Source organism: Periplaneta americana, chromosome 1 (assembly GCF_040183065.1).
Source record: "Periplaneta americana isolate PAMFEO1 chromosome 1, P.americana_PAMFEO1_priV1, whole genome shotgun sequence".
Taxonomy (NCBI): domain Eukaryota; kingdom Metazoa; phylum Arthropoda; class Insecta; order Blattodea; family Blattidae; genus Periplaneta; species Periplaneta americana.
In genome coordinates this window covers 22,340,475-22,366,167 of record NC_091117.1, presented here as the reverse complement: position 1 = coordinate 22,366,167, position 25,693 = coordinate 22,340,475, and the positions used below count along the sequence as shown (strand labels likewise).

Genomic DNA, 25,693 nt, shown 5'->3' with positions numbered 1-25,693 from the left:
TGAAGTGGTTTTTAAAATGAAATAAGAGCGTAATGATGGTGATGAAGACGATGAAGTTGTTTTTTTAAAAGAAATAAGAGCGTGATGATGGTGATGAAGACGATAAAGTGGTTTTTAAAAAGATATAAGAGCGTAATGATGGTGATGAAGACGATGAAGTGGTTTTTAAAAAGATATAAAGACGTAATGATGGTGATGAAGATGATGATGTGGTTTTTAACAAGAGATAAAAGCGTGATGACGGAGATGGTAATGAAGTGGTTTTTAACAAGAAGCGTGATCGTGGTGATAAGTATGATGAAGTGGTTTTTAAAAAGTGATAAAGATGTTATGATGACGATGATGATGATGGTAAAGAAAAGAAGATTAAGATTGGCGCTTATTACAAGTGTAAAGAAAAACTTGATAGTGAATAAGGCGAGTATTTTTCTGTTTTTGTGGTTTTAAAATGTGTGACGACTCTACTACCTGGTGCGTGCTGTAACTTGTGTATCTTCGACGTATGCCTGCCGGGCAAGGCGTTGCTCTACGACTCTTCTGCAGCACCTTTGGCAGTAAGAGTCGGTCTTATCTGTGAAGACGCCTGCCGTTTGAACAATGCGTCGTAACAATGGAAACAGCCTGGCTGGCGTTCAATTTCGCTTTCGTCGTGGTGAGAGTGGCCGGTGTGGCATGGCGGACCCCTCCACCGGAACTGCTGCAGCGTCTATAAATACAGGTGGGCTGCGCCACTCACACCACACATCACATCACAGCGCTCACCGCGTCCTCTTGCTCCAGCAAGACCTCACTCACACTGCGTAACCATGAAAATTGACTGCCTGGTAAGTGCACTTCCAGCTACAGCGAGTTTTGCTTCCGGGACAGTTCAGTGACAATCACGTGACCGGAAATACTTGTGCTATTGATAATTCTGCAGTGATACACTTCTTGAACATAATTTTGGAACAGATTGCAATTAAAAGGCTCTCATTTAAGGGCAGTGGGCTATGAACTCGGCAAAACATACAGTAACACTTTTGACAATATCTACCACAAGGTTTAAGATAGCCATACATAAATTTTACCGCTGAATCTTCAAAGAAAGTTGAATTGAATGGCTTATTGTTCACTTACTTTAGATTATTCTTTGTTCTTTACAATTTATTTAATTGTTGCAACAAATCGAAATTATATTTAAACGCAAGATCACATACCGATGGCCTAGATCTAATACCAGTATGTGATTTTTCCAAAATTTTCAGGAGAGACATAAAACTGTTTATTTTTTATACATTTTACCTATTTGAACCACTGAAAAAAAAACAATAATCAGTAAAAATACTATATTCTACTAGTTGTGATTTTGTTTCTATTGTCGTGTGTTGTAATGTGTCGTGTATTCGTTTTTAATTGATTTCAGTTTTACACGATTGTGATAATAGTGATTAAGACGGAGATGAACATGGTATGCAAAATTTACAATCCGGAATTTATCTTTGTGACTGAGGAAAACCATGAAAACCCTTAATCAGGTTGGCCTCGCAAGGGGTTTGAACCTGAGACGTCCGAATGCGAGTCTAGTGCGTTACCACTGAGCCCACTCGCTCGGTATTTCATTTACGTTTTCTTTGAAATTAGGAAAAAATATGTCTTCGATTGTCATTTGTCACCTTCAAACAACAACATTATAAGCTTCTGACATAGGCCTAATTCAAATGTTTTTAGCTATATTTTGATAAAAATAAATTCATAACAGTAGAATAAGAAAATCATAATATTTATGTTTATACTATATATCCGAAAACTATTAATGTCTTGGATGTAAAGTACAGCTCTTGTAACATAGCCTTCAGCAAAGTTTTATCAAGAAAAGACGTAATAAGGCTGCTATATACATCCAATAGCAACAAAAATAACGTCAAATATTGTTTCAGATTAAAAGGAATGTTGAAAGTTGTAATTATCCTGAGTATACTAAAGACAGCTTCAATAAATGTTTAATCCAGTGGTCATTAATTTGAAGATAATTTTACAAATTACTAAAGCAAAATTGTTAGTAATAAGTAATAATTGAAATAATACCGCTAATAATTGTTTCTGAATCAGGAAATGGAATTATAATTCAATTGCCTGGCTTTTTAATGATAAAGACGATATACTGTACTGTATTTAGCGTGAATCTCTGGTCATAGTTACATTATTATTATTAATTATTATGGCCATTCATTTTAATGTTCAAATATCATTATGTTTATAAGTAATGGTGAAAATAATGTTTCAAGAAGTTAGGTGTTGAGATTATACATTTGTCAAAATTCTTTAAGTTCCCGTTATTATTATTATTATTATTATTATTATTATTATTATTATTATTATTATTATTATTGCCATTTATCTTAATGTTCAAATATCGTGTTTATAATGTTGAAAATAATGTTTCAAGAAGTTAGGTGTTAAACTTACACATTTATCAAAATTTCCCGTTATTATTATTATTATTATTATTATTATTATTATTATTATTATTATTATTATTATTACTTTCTTACATCAAAGAATCGTTTTTCCTGGGACCCCATTTTTGAACGAGCAAAGTATCACATCAATAAGGCTTCAAGTTTCAAATTATGTTGCTTTCCTTCCGTGCTAAATAATTCAAGTCTGATATTTTAATAAATATTTTGTTTAATGTTTTCCACGCATTGATTCAAGATCACTGTTTTGGTTTTTTGTTACAACTTCTTTGCCCCGGATTATAGCTGGTATCCGTGCCCCCCCCCTCAGTTAAATTCCATTTCATTCAATCACAATACTTGTTTCCTGTCATTTGAATGTTTATAAGTGATAAATGGTGATTCATATTTTAGTTTTTCTGTAGTCTACATTTATTTATTTATTTATTTATTTACTTATTTATATGTTAGTCATGAAGAATTGGTTAATAATATGTTACTACAATAGTGATAATAATAGTAATTGAAGGATCTTTCTTTTTGGAAAAACAACCGTAGTCCAAAAACATAAATTTTCTGGAGAAGCAAAAAATCATCCGGCATGGACATAGGGAGGAACATCCATATGAGAATAAATTAAATTATATATTTTTATAAGATAAATTAGCGTTTTATTTGAAAAATAGAACTGCACCAACAACACTGTTATATACTACATATACATTTTTTTATATATAGTACATTATGCAACGAGCCTATAACGATAGTAATTAAGACGCGAGTATGTTTGTTTATGAAACGAGCGCAAGCGAGTTTCATAATTTTCGTACGAGCGTCTTAATTAATTACCATTATAGGCAAGTTTCATACGACTTTTTATGCTCGACCATATTTATAACTTGAAATTATTCAGAAGTATTCATTTTATTCGCATCTGACTGAAGATCGGAAGTGACCTTGTGCATAGCTCGTGAACTGTGAGATGTGCGCAGACGCGAAAGTATTGATTTTTTCCGAGGAACAATAATGTCATTGACCTTGATATAATTTAGAGAATAACATGAACTAATTTTGATATAACCTGGAAATTGATTTAGAATTGAAAAACGAGATGACAAATTGAATTTATTTGAGTATTATTTACAATTAACGCTAATTATTATAGTAACAGAACATAACCTTCTGCGACAGTATTGGATTTCCAGCCTCCGTGACGTTTCCCTCGTTGTCTTTCGATTGCATATCCGAGAATAATCGAAAACCTGAACTCTAATGAATAGGTGTACTTTAATGACATGCATTAAAGGACTGCTACCAAGTGTATAATTACTACATTTCGGCATGGTCGAGCATAAAATATTTTACAAAATTCAAGAGTGTTCGTCCAGTACAATAACATTAATACAGTGTAAAACATAGATAGCATGTAATCATCTATACAAAAAGTAATAGAAAATAATCGCGTATTAAACTTCAAATTTAAACGTTTACTGTACTTTTTATTTGGTTGCTTAACGACCCTGCATCAACTACTGCGTTATTTAGCGTCGATGGAATTGGTGATAGCGAAATGGTATTTGGCGAGATGAGGCCGAGGATTCGCTATAGATTACCTGACATTCACCTTATGATTGGAGAAAATCTCGGATAAAACCGAACCAGATAATCAGCCCAAGGAGAATCGAACCTACGCCCAATCGCAACTCCGGATCAGCAGGCAAATCAATTAGTTTAAGAAATGAAACAGTTAAATAATTAATTTAATTTGTTTCTTAAATATGTATCAAGTGTCCTTAGCTCAGGGTTCCTTCTAATTAAATGGATTATATACCATATTTTGGGTCCAAGTCATACTATGTATTTAGTTTTAACTACAGACATGCACGGTCTTCGACATTACATGATAGAGTTTCATGATGTTACCACAGTCTACTATATACAGTCGCGAAGCTCAATATGTAGTAAAAATGCAAACATGTGTAGTTGCCCACCACTAGGATCGCTACTATCGCCTCATCATCGCAGATCTCTCTCCTAGCAGACGAGAAAATATGTTACACTTTCGTTCTGTTCTTTTGGAAAAATTAACACCTTCCTTCCATTATTGAAATATTAAATGCATAAAGTTAATTTATTATTTTAATGAAGTATATTAAATTCCACCATAAACTCGAAGATACCTGCAAGAAATAGGTTAATATTATTTTTGTTTGTGCAAAACGAACTGAAATTTACTATAATCGCTTCAATCATTCAAGATTATAGCGATAATTAACTATGAAACCAATAAATATTAATTTGGATTTTCCTTTACAACAATAATAATGGAAATATGAATTAATGGAATAACTTACGTGCACCGGTACTTGTAGTGTAGGCTTACGTAGTTAACAAAATGGGATGAGGTTAAGCAATAATAATCACACCAGAATTGGAAATAAAACGTGATCAATAAATTTTATTGTAACAGACTTTTTCTTCGTCTCTAGTAAAGTAAGAAATAAAAATAACAACAAAATTAACAGCTATAATTAAAAACATATCCTTTGATAAAAAAAAAGTAGGCCTAAGCAATAATAATCCCACCAGAATTGAAAATAAAACGTGATCAATAAATTTCATTAAAACAAACTTAATTTTTCTACGTCTCTAGTAAAATATTATTATTCCAATTATTGTATTTTAGCCACTAACATTTTCATTATAACCAATAACGAACATTTCACAAGCATCAATATGAAATACGCAACGAGTTAGCACTCGATGGAAATACGACACAGTCCAAAGTCGACCGTGGACAGTCTATTGTTTCTAGTTGCTAACCGCTTGAAGCGCCTTATCACGAGATTTGCAAAAAATCACCTCAAGCTTCGCGACTGTCTATAGTAGACTGTGATGTTACCACAGTCTAGTGTGTACAGTCACGAAGCTCGAGTTGTGAGGGTGCTAGGAACAATGGACTGTGCCGGTACTATTTCGCATTGTCAGTAATATTAGCGATCCTAGTGATTAGCAACTATCTACGGATGCATATTTACTACGTATTGAGCTTCGTGACTGTATATACTAGAATGTGATGTTGCTGTAAAGCAGGGATGGAAAACAGCTTCTATCAGAGAGCTTAGCTTCTCCCGGTATAGTTGCTGTTACGTAGGTACTCATGCTAACTTCTCTGTTTACAATACGTGTCCCGCCCCTGCTGTAAAGTGTGTATTATGTATAATAGATTAAATGTGCTTTTATTTAATTCAGAAAGCCAAAAAGATTCCGAATACCACTATCAAGCTTCAATACGTGCTCCATTAACAGCGCGACAACAATATTAGGTTCGTTCCAACAACAGTCAGGAACCGTCCGTAACCATCGTGAGCATGCGCAGTACAGAAAAAGCGTTCCAACAGAATCCGAACCAGTCCTGAACCGGAAACATGTACTGCAGTCGGGCGTTCCAACAAGCTTTTGACACGGGTTCGGAACGGTCAGAAATAGTCCGTGGATTGAAGCATGTACGGAAGAGTACGTGAGACGCGCATGCGCATAAGCTCACCAACGTCTCCTTGATACTGAAGAAAGACATGCTCGACTGTTCACATCAATGAGGTTAAGATGAAAAGTGACAGTTCAGACGAATAATAAAACTAGAGATTTAATTTAAATTTTCGCCAAAAAGAAAGAGAATGGAAATTATTTGGGTATTGAAATAGTTAATTACAATTTCAACATGCAGCTTTGATTAAAAGTATAATAAATAACGTACATACATTAATAATTAAAAAAAAAGAACTATTTTTTAGATGAGAGTACCCCAGTACACGACATTGAATTAGCGGAATTCTTGCCTTTCATATTATTTGTCATCTTTTTATAGAAAATGATCGAAATTCTATTTTCTGCAATTAGAATTAGCTGCAAAACGATAATAATAATAATAATAATAATAATAATAATAATAATAATAATAATAATAATAATAAGCATCCCGTTCTTAGCAAAGATGATCACAGTTATAGCATCTCTGAGTTTAGTACAAAACGATCCGCGAAAGCGTTCCAACAGCGTCCAGTCCAGTTTCAATCCCATAGCAGATGCTCAACTAGCGCATGCGCATAAGATGGTACAGGAACCGTACATGAACTGATCCATGAACCGCTTGTTGGAACGAACCTATTAAATTTCAGTACACAATCTGCAAGAACGTCTGGACTAAAGCTTCCAGCTGCTTGTCTGATTCTTTCCTTGAGGACGAAAAGATTCAGAATGTTTTCACTGTAAATCTTATTTTGACAATTCCAGAGGAAGAAATCTAATGTGGTGAGATCAGGACTTCTTGCGGGCCACGGGATGGGTGCACTTCTACAAATCTGCCGCCCTGAAGATCGACTATTCTATTCTTCTCGCACATGATTTGGAAAGTGGGACGGTGTTCTAACATGATTTGAAACCGAGTACCTTCTATTTGCTCCATTTGAGGAACAGTTCTCTAGCATGTCCGTATACTCAATGTGTTTGATGTTGATTTCAGGTCGATCTGGTTGGCAAGTTGGTATAGCGCTATGCCCAAGTTGCGGGTTCGATCCCGGGCCAGGTCGATAGCATTTAAGTGTGCTTAAATGCGACAGGCTCATGTCAGTAGATTTACTGGCATGTAAAAGAACTCCTGCGGGACAAAATTCCGGCACATCCGGCGACGCTGATATAACCTCTGCAGTTGCGAGCGTCGTTAAATAAAAAAAACAAAAAAACATATTGATTTCAGCAAAGAAAATGGACCAAAAAATCTGGCTGTGCATTAGGCCGCAGTAAAAGTTGATCTTAGAAGAATCTCGAATGTGTTCTTGTGTGACGTGTGGATTTCCAGAGTCTCAACAACGGCAGAAAATGAAAAATTCATGAACGCAATCTTTTTGAGTTGAATAAATGATATACTGGGTTGTTTCCGATCTCTTATAACGAATTTGAATGACGTTATGTGCGTCAGGAGTCACACGACAGCTGAACTGTGGCGCGAGGTGACAGACCAGTAGTGCGTGATCTCATAGTCAGAGTGCACGGCGACTCACAGCAGAAATTCCCAAGAAAATCGAGCCTTATTTGGGAGGGGTCCATTGCGACTCTTTCCAATGCCAAGTACAGTTAAGTGAAAATAAAAGAAACCTGCAATAAACGAGGTTTCGTTAATTCAAAGAAAGGCATCTTCTGTGTACTTAATAAGATTGGTAAAGCTCGAATGGAATTAATTTGTATCATCTCATGGGGTGCGGCGACTTGTGATGGATTTACTTGCTTTTTCCACTCTGGAATTAATCCTATCCGAATTTTGCCAGTCTTATAAGGTATACACAAGTTACTGTACCTTTCTTGGAAGTAACGAAACCACGGTTTTTGCAGGCTCCTATGATTTTCACGTAACTGTACTTGGCATCGGAAAGAGTTATTGTGTGCCCCTCCCAAAAAGGCTCGATTTTCTTGGGCATTGCTACTGTGATACACCGTGCACTCTGATTATGAAATCACTCACTACTGGTCTGTCACCTCTCGCCTCAATTCAGCTGTCGGTGTGATTCCTGACGCACATGACGTCATTCAAATTCGTTATCAGAGATCGGAAACAACCCTCTGTAGTCGTGGTGTTCCATGTTGGGCAAAGGCCTCCTGTGCTGTCGGTAGGATCCCCTTATACAGGAGTGGTTCAAGGATGCTCTCTTGGTGAACCAATCTAGGCGAATTGAATTACCTGTACTTGAATTAAGGAGAAAAATGATAATTCTAAAGACATTGGCTTTATTATGACAACAAAAATAACAGAAAATAAATTCTCATGGACGCAATCTGTTTAAGTTACTGAATTAAATAAAACCACTCCCAATCCATTATACATAATACGTACTTCATATCAAACTCACTATTCATTCTCGGACTCCCTGTATTCAAGTTACATTGTTGGCACGTTTGGTAGAACTTCAAATCAAGTCAATTTAGATCTCTGTAACAACAGCTGCCCAGTATATCATACTGATGATTTGTTATCAATTGTATATCCCACATCAAGTGACGCGATTTCTTGTGTGACTTGGTCCATGGCAAGATTGAAGAGGAACGGACTTAATCTAGCTCCCTGTCTTATTCCTCCAGGTTTACATCCCCTGTTGTATGTTAAGGTGATATAATTCTCGTGATGTTATCGGTGTTAAGATTCTGTATGATTTCTCCGATGATGGCTGGTATTTATTTTTTTATAAGAATTGTTCTTATGTGAGACATCATATCGATGGTGTTGAACAGCAACGTCGTATGTAAAAAAATTCAATTTTACAGAAGAACGAAAAAACATTTTAATGTCTTGATAACGAACAAATATCTCGCATAAGAGGGTATTTAAATATCTTCTTTTAAAGTTTGTATCCCTGTATGAACATAAGATGTGTTTGCAGAAGATTCGGAAATACTTTTTTTTTTATAGGAATAAAGTGTAATCTCGATACCCGGCCCCGGAACAATTTTTCCCTTGAAATTATTCAAATTTGCTTTACAGGGAGCTTCACCTGAAAGACTAGATTTGCATAATATATACGTTACTGTGTACGTTAACAGAAAACCACAATTCCAAGTCACACAGAGATTGTGTGCACTCGTTGTGGGTCTCTGGCGTTTCGTCAGCCCACGCGAGTTGTGTGGATATAAAGGGAAAAGTTGAGACGGTGCCGGGTGGAGTTCCCGGGTAGCTCAGTGGTAGAGCGCTGGTACGTTCAACCAGAGGTCCCGGGATCGACACCCGGCCCCGGAACAATTTTTCCCTTGAAATTATTCAAAGTGTAATCTCATTTTGTTCATTCTTTTTGACATATGAGGTTGCTGTTCAACACCATCGATATTCTAATTGCATTATAAAGAGTTCGTTAGAGGAAATAGCGATTATGAACGGTTGGTTATTGACTACGGAATACATATATATATATATATATATATATATATATATATATATATATATATTCAAAATGACATACGGGCGATTACAAAACACATAGTGTGCCATTTATTTCTTGAAAAGTATATCCTTTAAGTGACTACCACCGAGGTGGAAATGTGCTTCGTCAGACATCCACAAAATGTGAAAATCTTCATCTTCATCCATGCTATTTAAAATCTCCTCGCAAAACTCCCTTCGGTTGAGAATATCGCGATGTTTTAATTGATGTGCCACCTGAATTTTGTATGGATGAAAATGTAAGTCGTATGAGCAGATGGGACGGGATCATGGCGACATAAATTAAAGTGACGCAATTCACGCCTAGTAGCCTCAAAACTATCGTTCTTCTAAAAGCTTTTAATTGCAAAAGCACGTTGTGCACCGTTCCACCTTTCCATGATGACTAAATGGCATGTACTAGCGACTAGTTTATCGCCCCTCAATTTTGTGTGAGAGATACATTGTCAAAGAATATCCCAAAGTGTTTAACACATGACGTTATGTTAGCTTCACCACCTTCTTACAGTAAGTCATAGTTGAATTTACGGTGAATAGAATTCTTGGAAAAGTTATGGTATTAGTCATGAAACATTGATTTTCATGCCATTGTCTTCAGACCACTTTGCAATTGCGTGAGTGTCACGTTGGGGAGATTTTTAAATCGTTAGCGAATGGCAAACAGTCAGAACTTACAATATTCTTGCACAGTTATCTGTGACGACAATAAAAAGAAGAGATCCTAAAGTTGAGCGCTATGGCAATTTACCGTTTAAATTAAATTAATAATAATAATAATAATAATAATAATAATATAAATAATAATAATATAAATAATAAAAGTTATATCAGAACTGTTGCTGGGCAGTAATCTTAACACTAGTTTCAGCGTCACATTGTTTTCCTCTAAAGTTAACAACAAAAATCATAAATAAATAAATAGATGTTTATTTTAGTAGGTTATTTTACGACGCTTTATCAACAGCTTAGGTTATTTAGCGTCTGAATGAGATGAAGGTGATAATGCCGGTGAAATGAGTCCGGGGTCCAACACCTAAACTTACCCAGCATTTGCTCATATTGGGTTGAGGGAAAACCCCGGAAAAAACCTCAACCAGATAACTTGCCCCGACCGGGAATCTAAATAAATAAATAAATAAATAAATAAATATAATAATAATAATAATAATAATAATAATAATAATAATAATAATAATAATAATAATCGATAATTTTTTTCAAAACTCGTCTTCTTCAACCAACAATAGGGTTACCCGTTACGCCATTTAGGCTCAAAGTTTCCAATTACAACAATTTTATCACATGTGATGTTATAAGTTTGGTAGCTTTTCAGATGAATCACTTATAATTTTGAAAATTGTACATAAGTGAACTAAATTTATGATCACTTTCAGTGTTACAGTAATTTCAATTTAATGTTTATGGTGAAATTGAAAAAGATTAGTATTTCTTTTCTTATTCTTTTGTTAAATTTTCGGTTTTGATTTTCATAAGTTATACTGTTAGTTTATTAATAACCATGTACTGTAATTTATCTTACATTATATTCCTGTGATCGTAATATTTACTGTTATATCACAAAACTTTATGCATCACCTTGTTGAAACTGCATTTGTTTGCCTAGTTTTAACAGTGACAATGCTTTTTAGTTCTTTTAAGTACTGTATTCTGGTTATTATATTGTATTTGTGTTTAGTAAAAGATTTTAGATAAGGGCGCAATTAGCCATAGTAGCTGATGCTCCCTTTTTAAACCCCACTAACTATCACAAAACTTGCATAATCCACGTTCTCAAATTTTACCGATGTACATAATATTATTTTATTTGTTTTTTCTACATGTCACTACAGTATTATGTTACAAATTCAATAAGATCTTTCACTTTACATATCAAAATATTAATGTAAGCTTTCTTCTATTTACAGCTCGCCCTTGTGTTCTTCATTTGTCTTCTCGCCCGATACGCCGAGGGAAAAATCTTCCCGATGTTCGCGAAGAGGTTGTAAGTAAACTGATTCTAATTTGATTCTAATTGAACGAACTTTGGAAACTTCTCATGCATGACTGAAATTCTACATCGACCAATCCTGTTATATTTGTAGCAGAAATAGGATTTAAGAAACAGTTTTTATAATAACTTCCGGTCCTTCCGCCGTTTTTATACGCAGTTGCTCCATAAACACCGATTTTTATTCTCTAAACTGTGTCTGTAGTTGAAAGGGGTCTCTGAAGAAAGAACCGCAATCAAGGATAACCAGTTTCACGCGTAACAGAGTTCATTTCCGCAATGCCGTCATAGGAGCTAGCTTTACCGGCTCCAGGTGATCGGGTAAACAGACGCGATCCTAGTCTGAGAAAGTGAAAACATCTCCGCAGGGAAAGTGACGCTCCGGGTTTCCTTGAATCAGCATTTCTGTTACGTGACTTCTCGTAAAGCACTCGTGGGGTGACAGAATGGAAAGCGAGCGAGTTGCCAGCACAACGAAACAAACAAACAAATGACAGGCGCCTTTGTCACTCAACACGAATACAACATTAATACTGTCCTTGACAATATAACATTCACACTGTGCCTTATGCGAAAACAACAAGGAAATGTCGTTATTCTTAAAAAGAAATGTTTTTATGTGGTTGACTTTTAAACATGTAACCTAACCTCTGTTATCACCAGAGTCCTGCGTTTGGTTACTTGAGTCATCAAGCATCCCGCAACAGTGTAGATGCATATGGGCTATTCCATCTCAAATCGACCGAAATATAGAGAAAATTGACCTTGCAATTTTTAAATACAATGAAAATTTTTCTGTCCGTAGACAACTGTGATACAATGCTTTGTGCAAAGTTTGAGACATCAGAACTTCATAGTATTTAAATCTAAAATATTTAAATTTATCGTATTTTCATAAAATTAGCAACTTTAAACTGTTGTGGCTCCGAAACCCTTTCACCCAATGATCAAAATCATGGTTTATTTTGATGCTGAAAAGTTAAAGTTTATATTGACATGTAAACAGTTTTCTTACTTTTTATGGAAGTGGAGAAATTTAGATTTTTCTTAATTAAGACACCTTTGCCCAAGAAAAAATATTTTAAAAATATATGGTTAGATTCCGCATTGAAAGTACAAATAAACATGTATTTTTTACTGGTGCACCGTTGATAAGAAAGTATTGAAAAATCAAATAAAGAAAATAAATAGTACGCGCGTGAGCTAACCAGCTGACTGTGAGGCGGAAGCTAGCCTAGGCAAGCAAGGCTAGGAGACATAAACACTTGATGTTTCGTCTAGTAGCGCATAGCTGGGCTAGCTTTATCATAGGTTTTCATAAACACAGGAGTAAAATGACGCCCAAAGTTCGCTTATCTTCATCTCTCGGCCAGTGCTTGCTGTGTTGCGCCTTTCAAGTCTAGGCGTGTGAATATAATGTATTTAATACCCCCGAAATTTATTGCCGTGACACTAAGCAAACAATGCCGAATCCCTCTTAATAATGCAAGGTTATTTCACAATATTTTTTTATATTTTTACAAATTGGCAAAAGCCTAAAAGTAAGTAAAATCAGATTATCTGTCTGTCTGTATACAATAAAAATAAGGATTACTTCTTAACATAACCTACCAAATGTCAGCTTCAAAATGAGCTCTCGTTCAATGTTCTGCAGTAAATAGTTCCAGAGTTCTGAGCGCTGAAAGAGGCTTGTTTTTCTAAAATACGCTAAATTTGTCGCTCAACAGTACGAAAACCGTTTGACTTTCAATAGTATATTTTTGCAAATGCACTCTCCTCAGCACCTTGTATAAATAGGGAAAAAATTAGAGTATAAAAAGAATGCGAGGTTTTTTAATGATCGATTTCTTATGGAATAGCCCGTATGGTGCACTGAACCCTACGATACACAATTCGGCACAGTCTAGTATATACAGTCACGAAGCTCAATACGTAGTTAATATGCAAACATTAGCTAGTTGCTCACCACTAGGATCGCTAATATCGCCTCATTACAGACAATGCGAAATAGTACCGGCACAGTCTATTGTTTCCAGCACCCTCAAAACTCAAGCTTCGTGACTGTACAAAGCGAGGCGCTTGGAGATTAATGCTCTAATAGAAGAATTTTGGTAGCAATCACTTCATTAGGAAAGAAGAAAATGTATTTTATCAGCAAGCAGCGAAACTTGTTGCTCGATGAAACAGATTTACTGTTACCTTACCAGGCCTGTAGGTAGGCTACGGGTTTGTTACTTTCGCTTGAGTAGAGTCATTGTCAGCGAAGGAGACGGGTAGGCAGAGACCACAGATTTTCGTATAATGACATGAAGTGTAGAATAAATATAGTAATTTCTGGTAATGTAGGGGAGTCGGTGGGCTGTTGTGGGTTTGGAAATGTGCCTAGCTTGAGGGTTAGCGAAATAGATCTTGAAAGATCTCAGTGCTGGGTAGTTCCCCTCCAGAAATTCAATTCCATTAAGGCCCAATTGTATAAAACTCCCTGACTAAAGATCAACTTTGATCGAAGATCGAAAAGTGAACCGAGTTCAGACACTTCTTCTATTGTATAAAACTTTTCTGCGATCAAATTACCTTGGTTCAAATGCAATCTAAGTTCACGTGAAAAGGATTTGGCAACATCGCATAAACAGGTGAAATACGTGATGCGCGGACAGGTTTGTTTAGTGTTGCCAATCTAGCGACTTTAACTCTTTTGCAACAACATTCTTTTAACTTTTATATTGCTTAAATATGGATTTAGTGACCTTTTTAGCACCCCATAGTGACAAAATTTAATCTTTCTTTGTTGATAATGAGAAATCTAGCGACTTTACAACTACTTTTTGGCGACTTTCCGTACACTCTGTTGGAGACACTGTTTTTTTGTGCAATGTAAATAATGGCGGACAATAAGAAGAAGGTTGACTGTTCTCTGAGTTGTTATCATGTTATGGTGTTTGATACTGCTAAACATAATAAAGCTTTATAAAACGACAATTTTCGTTTAGTAATACAGTTAATTGAACATTTATGAATGTACCTATCATATCCATTAATAATTAATGGTTGTTATAAACATAATTTAATTATAGGTTATGTTATTTGATACTGCTGAACACGATAGAGCCTTATAAAATATAAGATTGTGTATTAAGGCAAGAAATTGAAAGAAATATATATAAATGTACCTATCATATCTATTAATATTATTAATAATGGATATTTTATTTGCACAATCTGTCACTCGTATATTTCAAACAGAAAAGAAATAACTGAACTTGGATCATCTAACTTAATCGGAGAAATTTCTTCAGTCAAAGTTGACTTTAGTTTGAGACAAATTAATCTCAAATTAGACGTTATACAACACAAAATTCCAAGTTCAGCTGAAACAAGGATCAATTTAACCTCTGATCTAAGATTAAATGGTTTATACAATCGGGCCTAAGTAATACAAGTTTGGTTTAAGGTAGCTACTTATCTTCTCTTTAGAGAAAAATTTGCAATTTTAATGCAGTTTTTAAAAGCTTTATTTTCCTGATTACTTGACACAAAATTAAATATTTTCATATAAAATAAACCCCTCAAATATTCGGTATGGTATAGATTCGCCCCACGGTCAATTGGGAGACCTAGGCATGGCATAATTGCGCCCCGAAGAAAACAGGTAGTAGAAGGGACATGGCATATTTGCGCCCCAAAGAAATCAGGTAGCAGGATGGACATGGCAAGTTGCGCCCTGATGGGCATAGTACACACGAAAGTGATTGTCATAAAATAAATATAGTACTTAAAAATATTACAGTGATAGCTGCATTAAAATCAGGTAGGCCTAGCATATGATCAATTTTGCTATTTAAAATAACACTTTTTTATTGATCACACACAATAAATGAACTGCATTTTTTTGTTTCTACATCGATTTCTTAACGGTACAGGGTTTCGAAAATTGAAACTTAGAACCATTGTGAATTATTAACTCTTTACCCTTTTCACTAAACTTAACATTCACTATGGCACAGACGGTGTGAAAATCACTAATAAAATGTCAAGACTGCTAAGGTCCCATATTCCAACGGCTCACTCATTTGAATAATATTATGTGAGTTAATAAAGTACTGCCAACTTCATGGTGTTCATTTTAACGGTAGGATATCGATAATCACTGCATAAACAGTAGAAAAACAGTTAATAAAGTACTGCCAATTTATTGTGTTCATTTTAATAAATATTAAATCGAATAAGAAATCAATAATATTGGTTGATTACGAGGCTCAAGTTCCCGTAATATATTTTACTCTACCTATTTCATCGGAGCGCAACTATGCCATGCCCCTTTCTCTACCTGATGGGAACGGGGCGCAACTATGTCCACAAAACAGGGACCCTTTTTTATCTGCTGCATCTTACCTGACCGTGGGGCGCAACTATGCCCTGCCCCAAATATTTGGGGGGGGAGGTGAAGGGGTGACAATTTTTAAAGCGAAAACTGAAATTTGTTTGTTTTAGTCCTTGGACTACAGTTTCTATGTTAGAACAAAATTTCTTTTACTGTCTTATTTTTGAAAGGATACACAATATGCTGTGAAAACATTTTTTCTCAATTTTATTGAAATAAGGAAAAATGTTAATTCTTTTTTGAAAATGTCAAACATAAAAATAAAAATTTAAGATCTTGGAGTTTTAAATTAACTTTCTTAAGCAGTAGGACAATGTTTGTAGTTTGGCACTTAGCTACAGTAATCGGGTTCATTTTGATGTAAGAATGATGAAAATATCTCAATTCTAAGTGCACTTTGTGTTAACATTAGTGTTGTAAAATTCTATAAAACTGAAAATGGAGAAAAATAATCTACATCCTGAGGCTATGAAAAATTGTAAAACCAAACACACTAGTTCATGACCATAAAAATTATACAGTAAACTCTAGCGCCAAATTCGAATTGTTATTACACGAAAAATATATAAAATTGACAGAATGCGATGGATTAACGCATGCAGAATTGCACTTCCGGTTTAAAGAAAGGATGTTTCCGGTCAATAAAAACTCAGCTAATTAATTAAGCAAACATCATAGAGACAAAACTAATATATTTTTGAAAACTAGAGTGTCCAAGATTTCAGATGACATAAAAATAAAAATAAAAAATCAAAGGATTGAAGGAAAATTAAACATTAAGGGCAGATAAGTACCTTAAGTCAGGCATGTAAATTGATGCCCACAGGAGCAAGCGCGCGCTTTAGAGCCCGGAGAGCCTGAGCGCTTTACAGCGGAAAGGAAAGAGACAGACGAAAGAGGTGGTATATGCCGCTTGGTCCAGCTATATTCAAGGATGGCCAGCACTGATTCAATAGATAAAGGGAAGAGAACTTATTAAAACTGTATCCATGTTAATTTTTAGATTTGTCTGAGAAGTATAAGTGCATTATAAGAATGTAAGTTTTAATTTTAATGCTCATTTTCACAAGTTTGATTTTTTTATTCAAAAGAAATATTTTCTCAACTTTTCGTATAGAAAAGTGAAATTTTCATGTATAGGCCTATTTATTTAGTATCCTTACAGAATGTTTTCGTAAATCTAATATACCGTATATACTGAAGATAGTGTATTGAAAATTTGGAAAATATTCGAATGGAAATTTTTTGTAAGGAAATGAATTAACAACGCAACTACTGTTACATCATAAGCAAAAGATACGTGCCCATGTGTTGTAAAAATGTCAGCTCTATAGCTTCAGCACATTTCGAGAAAATAACTTAATATTCTGATGATAGGAAGTTGCTCACAAATATCACCTTAAAAGCATAATGCGATAAGAGTTTTGTTATGTAATATTAGTTACACTTCAAACAGATACAGTACCTAGGTAACTTTGCTTTGTACTGTAATATTGTTTTGATTAGCTTACTGATTACTTTTGTAAAGCTAAAGATACCATCAATATAAATTCCAACTTATCATGTCATACTCAATCTCTTTCTTTGGAATATCACTTTCTTTATGAAAGATGTGTTTCATCCACTTAATACAGTATAATATTATACTACTATGGAATTTAAGTGAATATTCCTTGTTAACTCTCTATTATGTTATTAAGATTTAAAACACAAGTGCAATATTAAGAAATCAGTGTTAGTACTTTTGTTTTACAGACAATATAGGTAATATTAAACAGAAAGAAGCCATATAAAAATAACGACATAAAATTTCACGTTTCGTTTGAAGTTTGTGCACCACTGTTTTCTTAATCCAACAGGTTGCTTATTCATATACACAAACCTTCCTCTTTCCATACTTAGCGCTTCCTGTCCGCGCACGACGTCAAGGTGAGAAAAATGCGCTTGCTTTGACATTACTGCCTTAAGTAATAAATTTTATTGCGATCTTATTTAAGGGAAATAATACATTTTCCTATCGGACTCCACTGCCTGCAACCACTTACTCTATTCTCTAGCCCTAGTCCACAGTAGTCTTCAGGTTTGTTCCTCATTTTCAATTTGAGAATCTGGCAACCCTAACTTTCCAAAAAAAACCCAACTGTCCGTCATTATATTCACTACAAAGTTTTCAATTAAAAAACCACAGCCTGGTCGGGAATCCAACCCGGAAAGCTTTGTGACAGGCTGATAAACCCACCGCAAGAACTTGTTCCACGTAAACTTACTTGAAGCTTAGCAATGCTTCCGGTCGTAAAAGAGTTTAATGATTCAGCATGTCTGAGCAAGCAATCTTGAAATATTCACTTTTACTTTCACTAGAAAGCTTGATCACCATGAGACAGGAACATACTATCATGGTTACACGGAACAGGTTTATAACACAACGGAAAAAAAAAAAATCCTCTTCGAAATAAAGTTTGTTGGTAACTAAACTCTTAAATGATTACAAAAGAACGAGATGTAGTCATTTTTCATGTCAAAGCCCCCTAACTGCCACTAAAATTATAACACGATATTTTTTTTTTGTTCAGGACATCGATATTCATATAGCTAGAGCTACAGCATCAGGCTTTTTACGCTGGAAAACTGGACTTAATACTAGAATAGGGATGGGCAAAATGTTCCCGCGCGGGCCCTGTATACACCACCCCTTCATTTCTATCTCCAGAAATATTCTACCTGTCTACGTGTACACTAGTGGCAAAAAAAATCGGACGTACCCTTGTAGCTGATTTCAGAGCCTTGTTCACTCCAGAGCACGATAGACTGGTAACTAAGACTTTCGTGGTTCGAATCCTGCCTGGGAAGGAAACTTTTTTTTTTGTTCCTTATTCAAATTTATTCCCAACTTTTCGCTTACTGGTAAAATTCATGTTCTGGAAATAATAATTTAATTACTCGTAAGTAGTAAAATATCGCTGCAGTCGAAAAGTATTGGTAATAAATTTGAATAAGGAACCAAAAAAAATTTCCTTCCCAGGCAGGATTTGAACCACGAAAATCTTAGTTGCCAGTCTATCGTGCTCTGGTGTGAACAAGGCTCTGAAATCAGCTACAAGAGTCGATCCGTTTTTTTTTTGCCACTACTGTAGATACAGTAAGCAGAGGTTGAACTCGGTACCACAGCGTTCTAATCAGGAGTGTGTAAAATGGTGGAATATTGCGAATAAATGGTAGGTTTCGTTTTAATTTCCAACGAACATGGGAATAAGACTATTTTATTATTATGAATGAAGGCAAAATTCAATTCCTCAACTGTTTAGTTGAGATTTATATAAAATATAACATTAGACGGCACTTCGATCTTGAACATAAGAAGGATTTTGGCGAACATAAACTTAACCTATGGGTAAGAGTTTAAACAGGATTGTTAAAAATGGCTTATGTTAATAAAATAGTTTTTTTTTATTTTAGTGTGTTATTTTACGACGCTGTGTCAACATCTAGGTTATTTAGCGTCTGAATGAAATGAAGGTGATAATGCCGGTGAAATGAGTTCGGGGTCCAGCACCGAAAGTTACGCAGCATTTGTTCGTATTGGGTTGAGGGAAAACCCCGGAAAAAAAAACCTAATAAAATAGTTGTTACATGCGATATAGCAATGTGTTATTTTAATGTTTATTTGTTGCGCAGGTTGAAATAGTGAGAAAGTTTTCAAGAAATATGCAGAAATAATTTGTTAATGGAAAAGCCAACTCATAATCATTATTAATTGAAAATGTATAAAATCCCATGCTAAATTTGCTTTCCAGCAGTCTCTGAGGCGATGTGTAACTCACTGTATTTCCCTTAAATGTCTTTGGTTGACATGTTACGACGAAATGATTAATTATAACATAAATATACACACCTCCTACATGTTTTGCCTTCATTCTAAATCGCCAAATCGTATTAATTCGTGCAGGAAATATTAGCTGTGTTTTATATTACCAGTGAAGTTATGGTTTTTACAGTGCAGTGAATAGTTCCGATAGTAAATGAAATGTGTTCTATAGTGTCAGTGAAATGTGTCCTAAAGTGTCAGTGAAATGCGTCATAGTGCCACTACAGTGAGTGAGATGAGAGTAAAATGAAAGACTATTATCAGTACCAATGTGAAACTTATGTAAGGCCTATACATATTGTAGGTTGTATTGTGAAATTAGGTTCACTTATTAATTAGGTTATTTTATGTATTATTATTAATAGTAATTATTGTGTTAAATTGATTATTGTATTGTGTATATAATTGTATTGTGTATTATATAATTGCATTGTGTATTGTAATTTTATTCTTTATTGTTTATACTGTGTATACCACTGCCACCGGGTGCTTGCCCACTTGCAGTGTAAATAAATACATACATACAATTATACAGTAGTTCTCTTGACTTTCACATTTAGCTAACTGTAAAATCATTATTTTACGTTTTTTCATAATTATTTTGTAATAAAATAGATATTAATATACTTTCAAGTATGATATTAGAAGCCTAAATTTCTACCGTAAATATTTTGTAATAAAATAGACATTAGTATTATTATTTGTGGTGCATTGATTTTATAAAAAAAATCCTTGTACGCGTTCCTGGGTAAAAAGAGCGAGGGGTTTCAACTCTTCGATAAGGTAAATAAACTACTGTTTTATACACGTGAAGTTTCATTTCTAGTTTATCGAAATGATAGAAGGGTTCACATACACTTCTTAAGAGCATACTTCCCAGAGTCCTTGGAAGATGGGTTGTAAGAAAAGAAACGAATAAATAAATATCATTCTATCGTTATATAACGAATGCAGGTGACCCAGGTTCGATTCCCTGCCAGGTCGTGATGAAATTTGTGATGAACAAAACAGAGTTTGCAAAAGGTTTTCTCTGGACACTTCCGTTTTCCCCTTATTATTCCACTAAAACTCTCCATTTTCTTTACACTTCCTATCTTTCATTATCTTTTTTGTTTATTTCCTCCATTTTCGGTTTGCAACCGATGCAGAGTCCATTGCGGGTCGACACTGAAATTGAACCCCTGGTATGTGGTCATTACAGTCCATGATGATTTACTTGTCTAGTCCCTTTTAGAAAGAGAGAGAATGCTCACCATCTCTCTCTACCCTCATTTATGATGGTCGACACTCCTTCAAACGACCACGAGTTACCAGTGGCGGCATTCTCTTCCTCTTCAAATTCTGACTCCACTCCGCCAGAAAGTTCGTCCATGTCCGTGTCGTCCAAATTGATTACGAACGAATAATAAATTTCCATCTACAAGTCCATCCTTCGCCCAATAAAATTTTTCAACCTTTTCTACGTGTTTACAGGCCTTCCTCTAATTTTCTTCCGTCACTTTTGCAAGTGCGCTCATTTTTAACCTGTTACACACGTTTTTTAAGAATCCTATTCGGGGGTTTCTTTCCTGAGATCGCAGCACGCTTCCAATTCCGCTTCCGCTTTCTTTTGTTTTTTTTTGTTTTTGTTTTTGTTTTGTTTTTTTTTTTCTATTTTAATCCTGTTAACACCACGGCACAGATATTGTTTGTTTTCCGCATTTCAGTGCCTCATATTCTCCAGTAAAGAATTTATATGCCTTAATAACCATGTTCATACCGTCCGACTTCAAGGTTTCCCCGCGTTTTCCCATATTGCCTACCATTATTATTAAATACAGGAGCACAACATTCATTACAATATTTAAGGTAACAGTTAAACCATGCATCTCCGAAAACATTTTAATTTGTGAATTATATTATATTAAATTGGTACAACAAGATACAAACTCGTCCACACCTGTGGAGTAACGGTCAGCGCGTCTGGCCGCGAAATCAGGTGACCGGGTTCGAATCCCGGTCGGGAAAGTTACCTGGTTGAGGTTTTTTCCGAGGTTTTCCCTCAACCCAAAACGAGCAAATGCTGGATAACTTTCGGTGGTGGACCCCGGACTCATTTCACCGGTATTATCACCTTCATTTCATTCAGTTGCTAAATAACCTGAGCTGTTGATACAGCGTCGTAAAATAACCCAATAAAAAAAAGACACAAACTCACTTCACTATTCACAAAATACTACTAACTAATGAACTAAAACAACCCCGAGACGCCACTGAGAGATCCACTAATTGGGTTTGCAAAAGTGTGAAGGGAGAAGGGAGGAGAAAGGGAATTCCAAGAATTGTACAAAAGGAAACCTCTTGCCCGTCACATCTGGTGGCAATCGGTAGACAAGGACCTCAGACAAGGACAGTAGAAATCACGCCAACTTAATCCTCATGCACTGTAGTTGCTAGTGATAATGCTATGTACTGTGGGCTTTCCTCTGGACTCAAAGTACCTCGAGGAACCGGAGCTGAAGGACCACGATGATAATTACATGGAAAGGTAGAGAGATTCTGTAGGCATAGGGGAGTTCGGGGAGTGTCCACAAGAGAATCTGTAGAACGAGAGGGACTAAGGGAGTGTACATCTTTCCATCACGGGTAGCACAATGGGCCGACTCAAGCGCCTAAATCGGAACTTTTCCTCTCAGTTTAGATCTAAGAAAACTTGCAATTTAGTACTGAAAAATGGCTGACTGTTTTGGAGCATGTAATTATCAGTTTTGTCACTAGATGTCTGTACAGCATGCCGGTAATTGACCTTTATACTAATAACAAGGTAAATAACCTAACTTCTTTTTATTAAACATGCAATTTCCGTGACTACGATATATTGTAACTTGTTTGATCACGCTTAGATGCCTATTTGTTTCCTAGGTGACCTTCAAAAGCAAGGAATCCGAGCTTTACTTTTTACTTTCGGAAGCTAGTAGCTTATTTACAGCTTAGTAATGAAATATTAACTTCTTAAAACTTACTTACTTACAAATGGCTTTTAAGGAACCCGAAGGTTCATTGCCGCCCTCACATAAGCCCGCCAGCGGTCCCTATCCTGTGCAAGATTAATCCAGTCTCTATCATCATACCCCACCTCCCTCAAATCCATTTTAATATTATCCTCCCATCTACGTCTCGGCCTCCCTAAAGGTCTTTTTCCCTCCGGTCTCCCAACTAACACTCTATATGCATTTCTGGATTCGCCCATACGTGCTACATGCCCTGCCCATCTCAAACGTCTGGATTTAATGTTCCTAATTATGTCAGGTGAAGAATACAATGCGTGCAGTTCTGTGTTGTGTAACTTTCTCCATTCTCCTGTAACTTCATCCCGCTTAGCCCCAAATATTTTCCTTAGCACCTTATTCTCAAACACTCTGAACCTATGTTCCTCTCTCAGAGTGAGAGTCCAAGTTTCACAACCATACAGAAGAACCGGTAATATAACTGTTTTATAAATTCTAACTTTCAGATTTTTGGACAGCAGACTGGATGATAAGAGCTTCTCAACCGAATAATAACACGCATTTCCCATATTTATTCTGCGTTTAATTTCCTCCCGAGTGTCATTTATATTTGTTACTGTTGCTCCAAGATATTTGAATTTTTCTACCTCTTCGAAGGATAAATCTCCAATTTTTATATTTCCATTTCGTACAATATTCTGGTCACGAGACATAATCATATACTTTGTCTTTTCGGGATTTACTTCCAAGCCGATCGCTCTACTTGCTTAAAGTAAAATTTCCGTGTTTTCCCTAATCGTTTGTGTATTTTCTCCTAACATATTCACGTCATCCGCATAGACAAACTTCTTAAAACTTCAAAGTCAAATATATAGGCTAGTCTGAGAACTGTTTAACAGATCAGAAAAGTTACAGTTGACGTTCTTGCAACTTACTTAAAGGGGGGGGGGGGCTGTTAAGGGGAATTCGTTAAAACATGCGAAAGTTGTGAAAATATAACTACATTTTATTTTGTCATAGCTTAGGTTCTAATACAGCTACATGATCTTTCTTTTACTTATTATATCCTCTTTCTACTCTTTAAATATGCACTAGTGATATATTGCTTTACTTATTGAAAACAATAATAACAACAGATGTAAGTTTTCGTTAATAATTACAGTACATTCACATGCATTGGTACAATTTTCTCTTTTCCTACACTCCGGATTTCAAAAGAAATCTTAATCACATGAACTTATATGTTGTATAAAGCATTCTTCCTAGAATTAATAGGATTCCTGTAAATGTTATGGTCTTGGGGAGTATTTAAGTTTTTTAGTAATTGAAAGAATTATTTTTCTTCTATATACTGACACAAGGTCAGGATCATTTTAATTAATTTGAATAAATCTAGTATGGTAGCATTACTACACATCTGGTAAATTAACCTGAAAATTTCGTAAGTCTAGGCCAAATATTTTTTCTACGAAGTGTACTAATAACTTGGAAAATGTAGGTTTCGGATAACAGCAAAGTTAAATATAGCCTACACTAGTCTTCATAGTACCACGATTTGAATAAGAGCATTTATTGAATATAAATATTCGCGGAATATACCGAAATTATATGTTAAAACGTTCAGAAAAGAAAGTTCTTTAACACGAGGAAATAAAAAATGCAACTTTTGCCCTGTTAACGATCAAATCCGCTTAAAAGTTACAGAACAATAAATACGTCCTTCCAGTCGAACACACGTGTTAAGAAATCAAACTTAAGTTAACCTCAGCATTCTTTTCCCGTCACATAGGTCATTTCAATGAAGAAAAACCAGTGAGGTGAATTATTATACATTGGAATAGTAAAAAAGTCACAGTTTTTTTTTATTATGTATTTTGTATAGATATCAAAGTAAGCCACCTATAATTGGAAGCTTGCTTCTGTTGGTGATGGATTTCAATAAAAATAAAAGCATGTTAAAGAAAGTAAATTGTTTTGAAAAGAGTAACATGTACAATGAAAAGTTACGCATCACCTCCGTGACAATTTGATTTGGGCATTATTTTAAGAGATGTTTTGTTTTGTTGGTCATGCCCACTTAACACGCTCTGTGCTCTATGCTTCCTGCTTCTTGGCAGTCACCTTGCCAGTGAAAACGGTGAAAACGGGTGAAGGTTCTGATTCATGGAGGGGAAGAGAGCGAGCGAGCGACCGGGTCTCGAACAATGAAACCTGTCGCCCGTAACATCGTGTTCCTGGGAGAAAGTGAATAGGTAGCGACCTCGTGTACACTTTACTTCCTGATAGCGAGGGAGCCACTAGCATTATGCGCGTGATTGTAAGAGCTGTGTTAAGTAAAAACCACTCGTTTGACTTATGGCGTAACAGTTCATAGTTCGTGCCAGATAATTCGTAAGTCTCTGAAGCACTTCACATCTACCTTTGATCACTATAAATAAGGACAAAATGAAATATTTGTTTCTCAGAAACCAGAAAGTGTATTAAATTCGGAATTGGTGTGGTAAATATTCACTACCTCTGCTTTAAGAAACAATATTCAGATATTAAACATTATATTTACCGGCAATTCTTAATTTCCATTTATTATCAAATAAATTTACACTTGTCCGTACCAGTGAGGCTCAAATTCTTCATTTCCATTTATCAGACAAATTTACACTTGTCCGTACCAATGAGGCTCAAATTCTTCATTTCCATTTATCAGACAAATTTACACTTGTCCGTACCAGTGAGGCTCAAATTCATTTCCATTATCAGATAAATTTACACTTGTCCGTACCAGTGAGGCTCAAATTCATTTCCATTATCAGATAAATTTACACTCCTCCGCTCCAGTGAGGCTCAAATTCTTCATTTCCATTATCAGATAAATTTACACTTGTCCGTACCAGAGAGGCTCAAATTCTTCATTTCCATTTATCAGACACATTTACACTTGTCCGTACCAGTGAGGCTCAAATTCATTTCCATTATCAGATAAATTTACACTTCTCCGCTCCAGTGAGGCTCAAATTCTTCATTTCCACTATCAG

The 25,693-nt window shown here is 35.4% G+C and overlaps 1 long non-coding RNA gene across 1 annotated transcript in view; it reads left to right on the top strand.

Moving 5' to 3' along the window:
- Positions 1 to 468: 468 nt before the first annotated feature.
- The window catches only part of LOC138708959 (uncharacterized), a 42,948-nt gene continuing 17,723 nt past the window's right edge, over positions 469 to 25,693 (top strand). Inside the window, exons 1-2 of the long non-coding RNA XR_011334798.1 lie at positions 469 to 824; positions 11,346 to 11,422. This is a non-coding gene — a long non-coding RNA (uncharacterized lncRNA). The remainder of the gene's footprint in view (positions 825 to 11,345; positions 11,423 to 25,693) is intronic.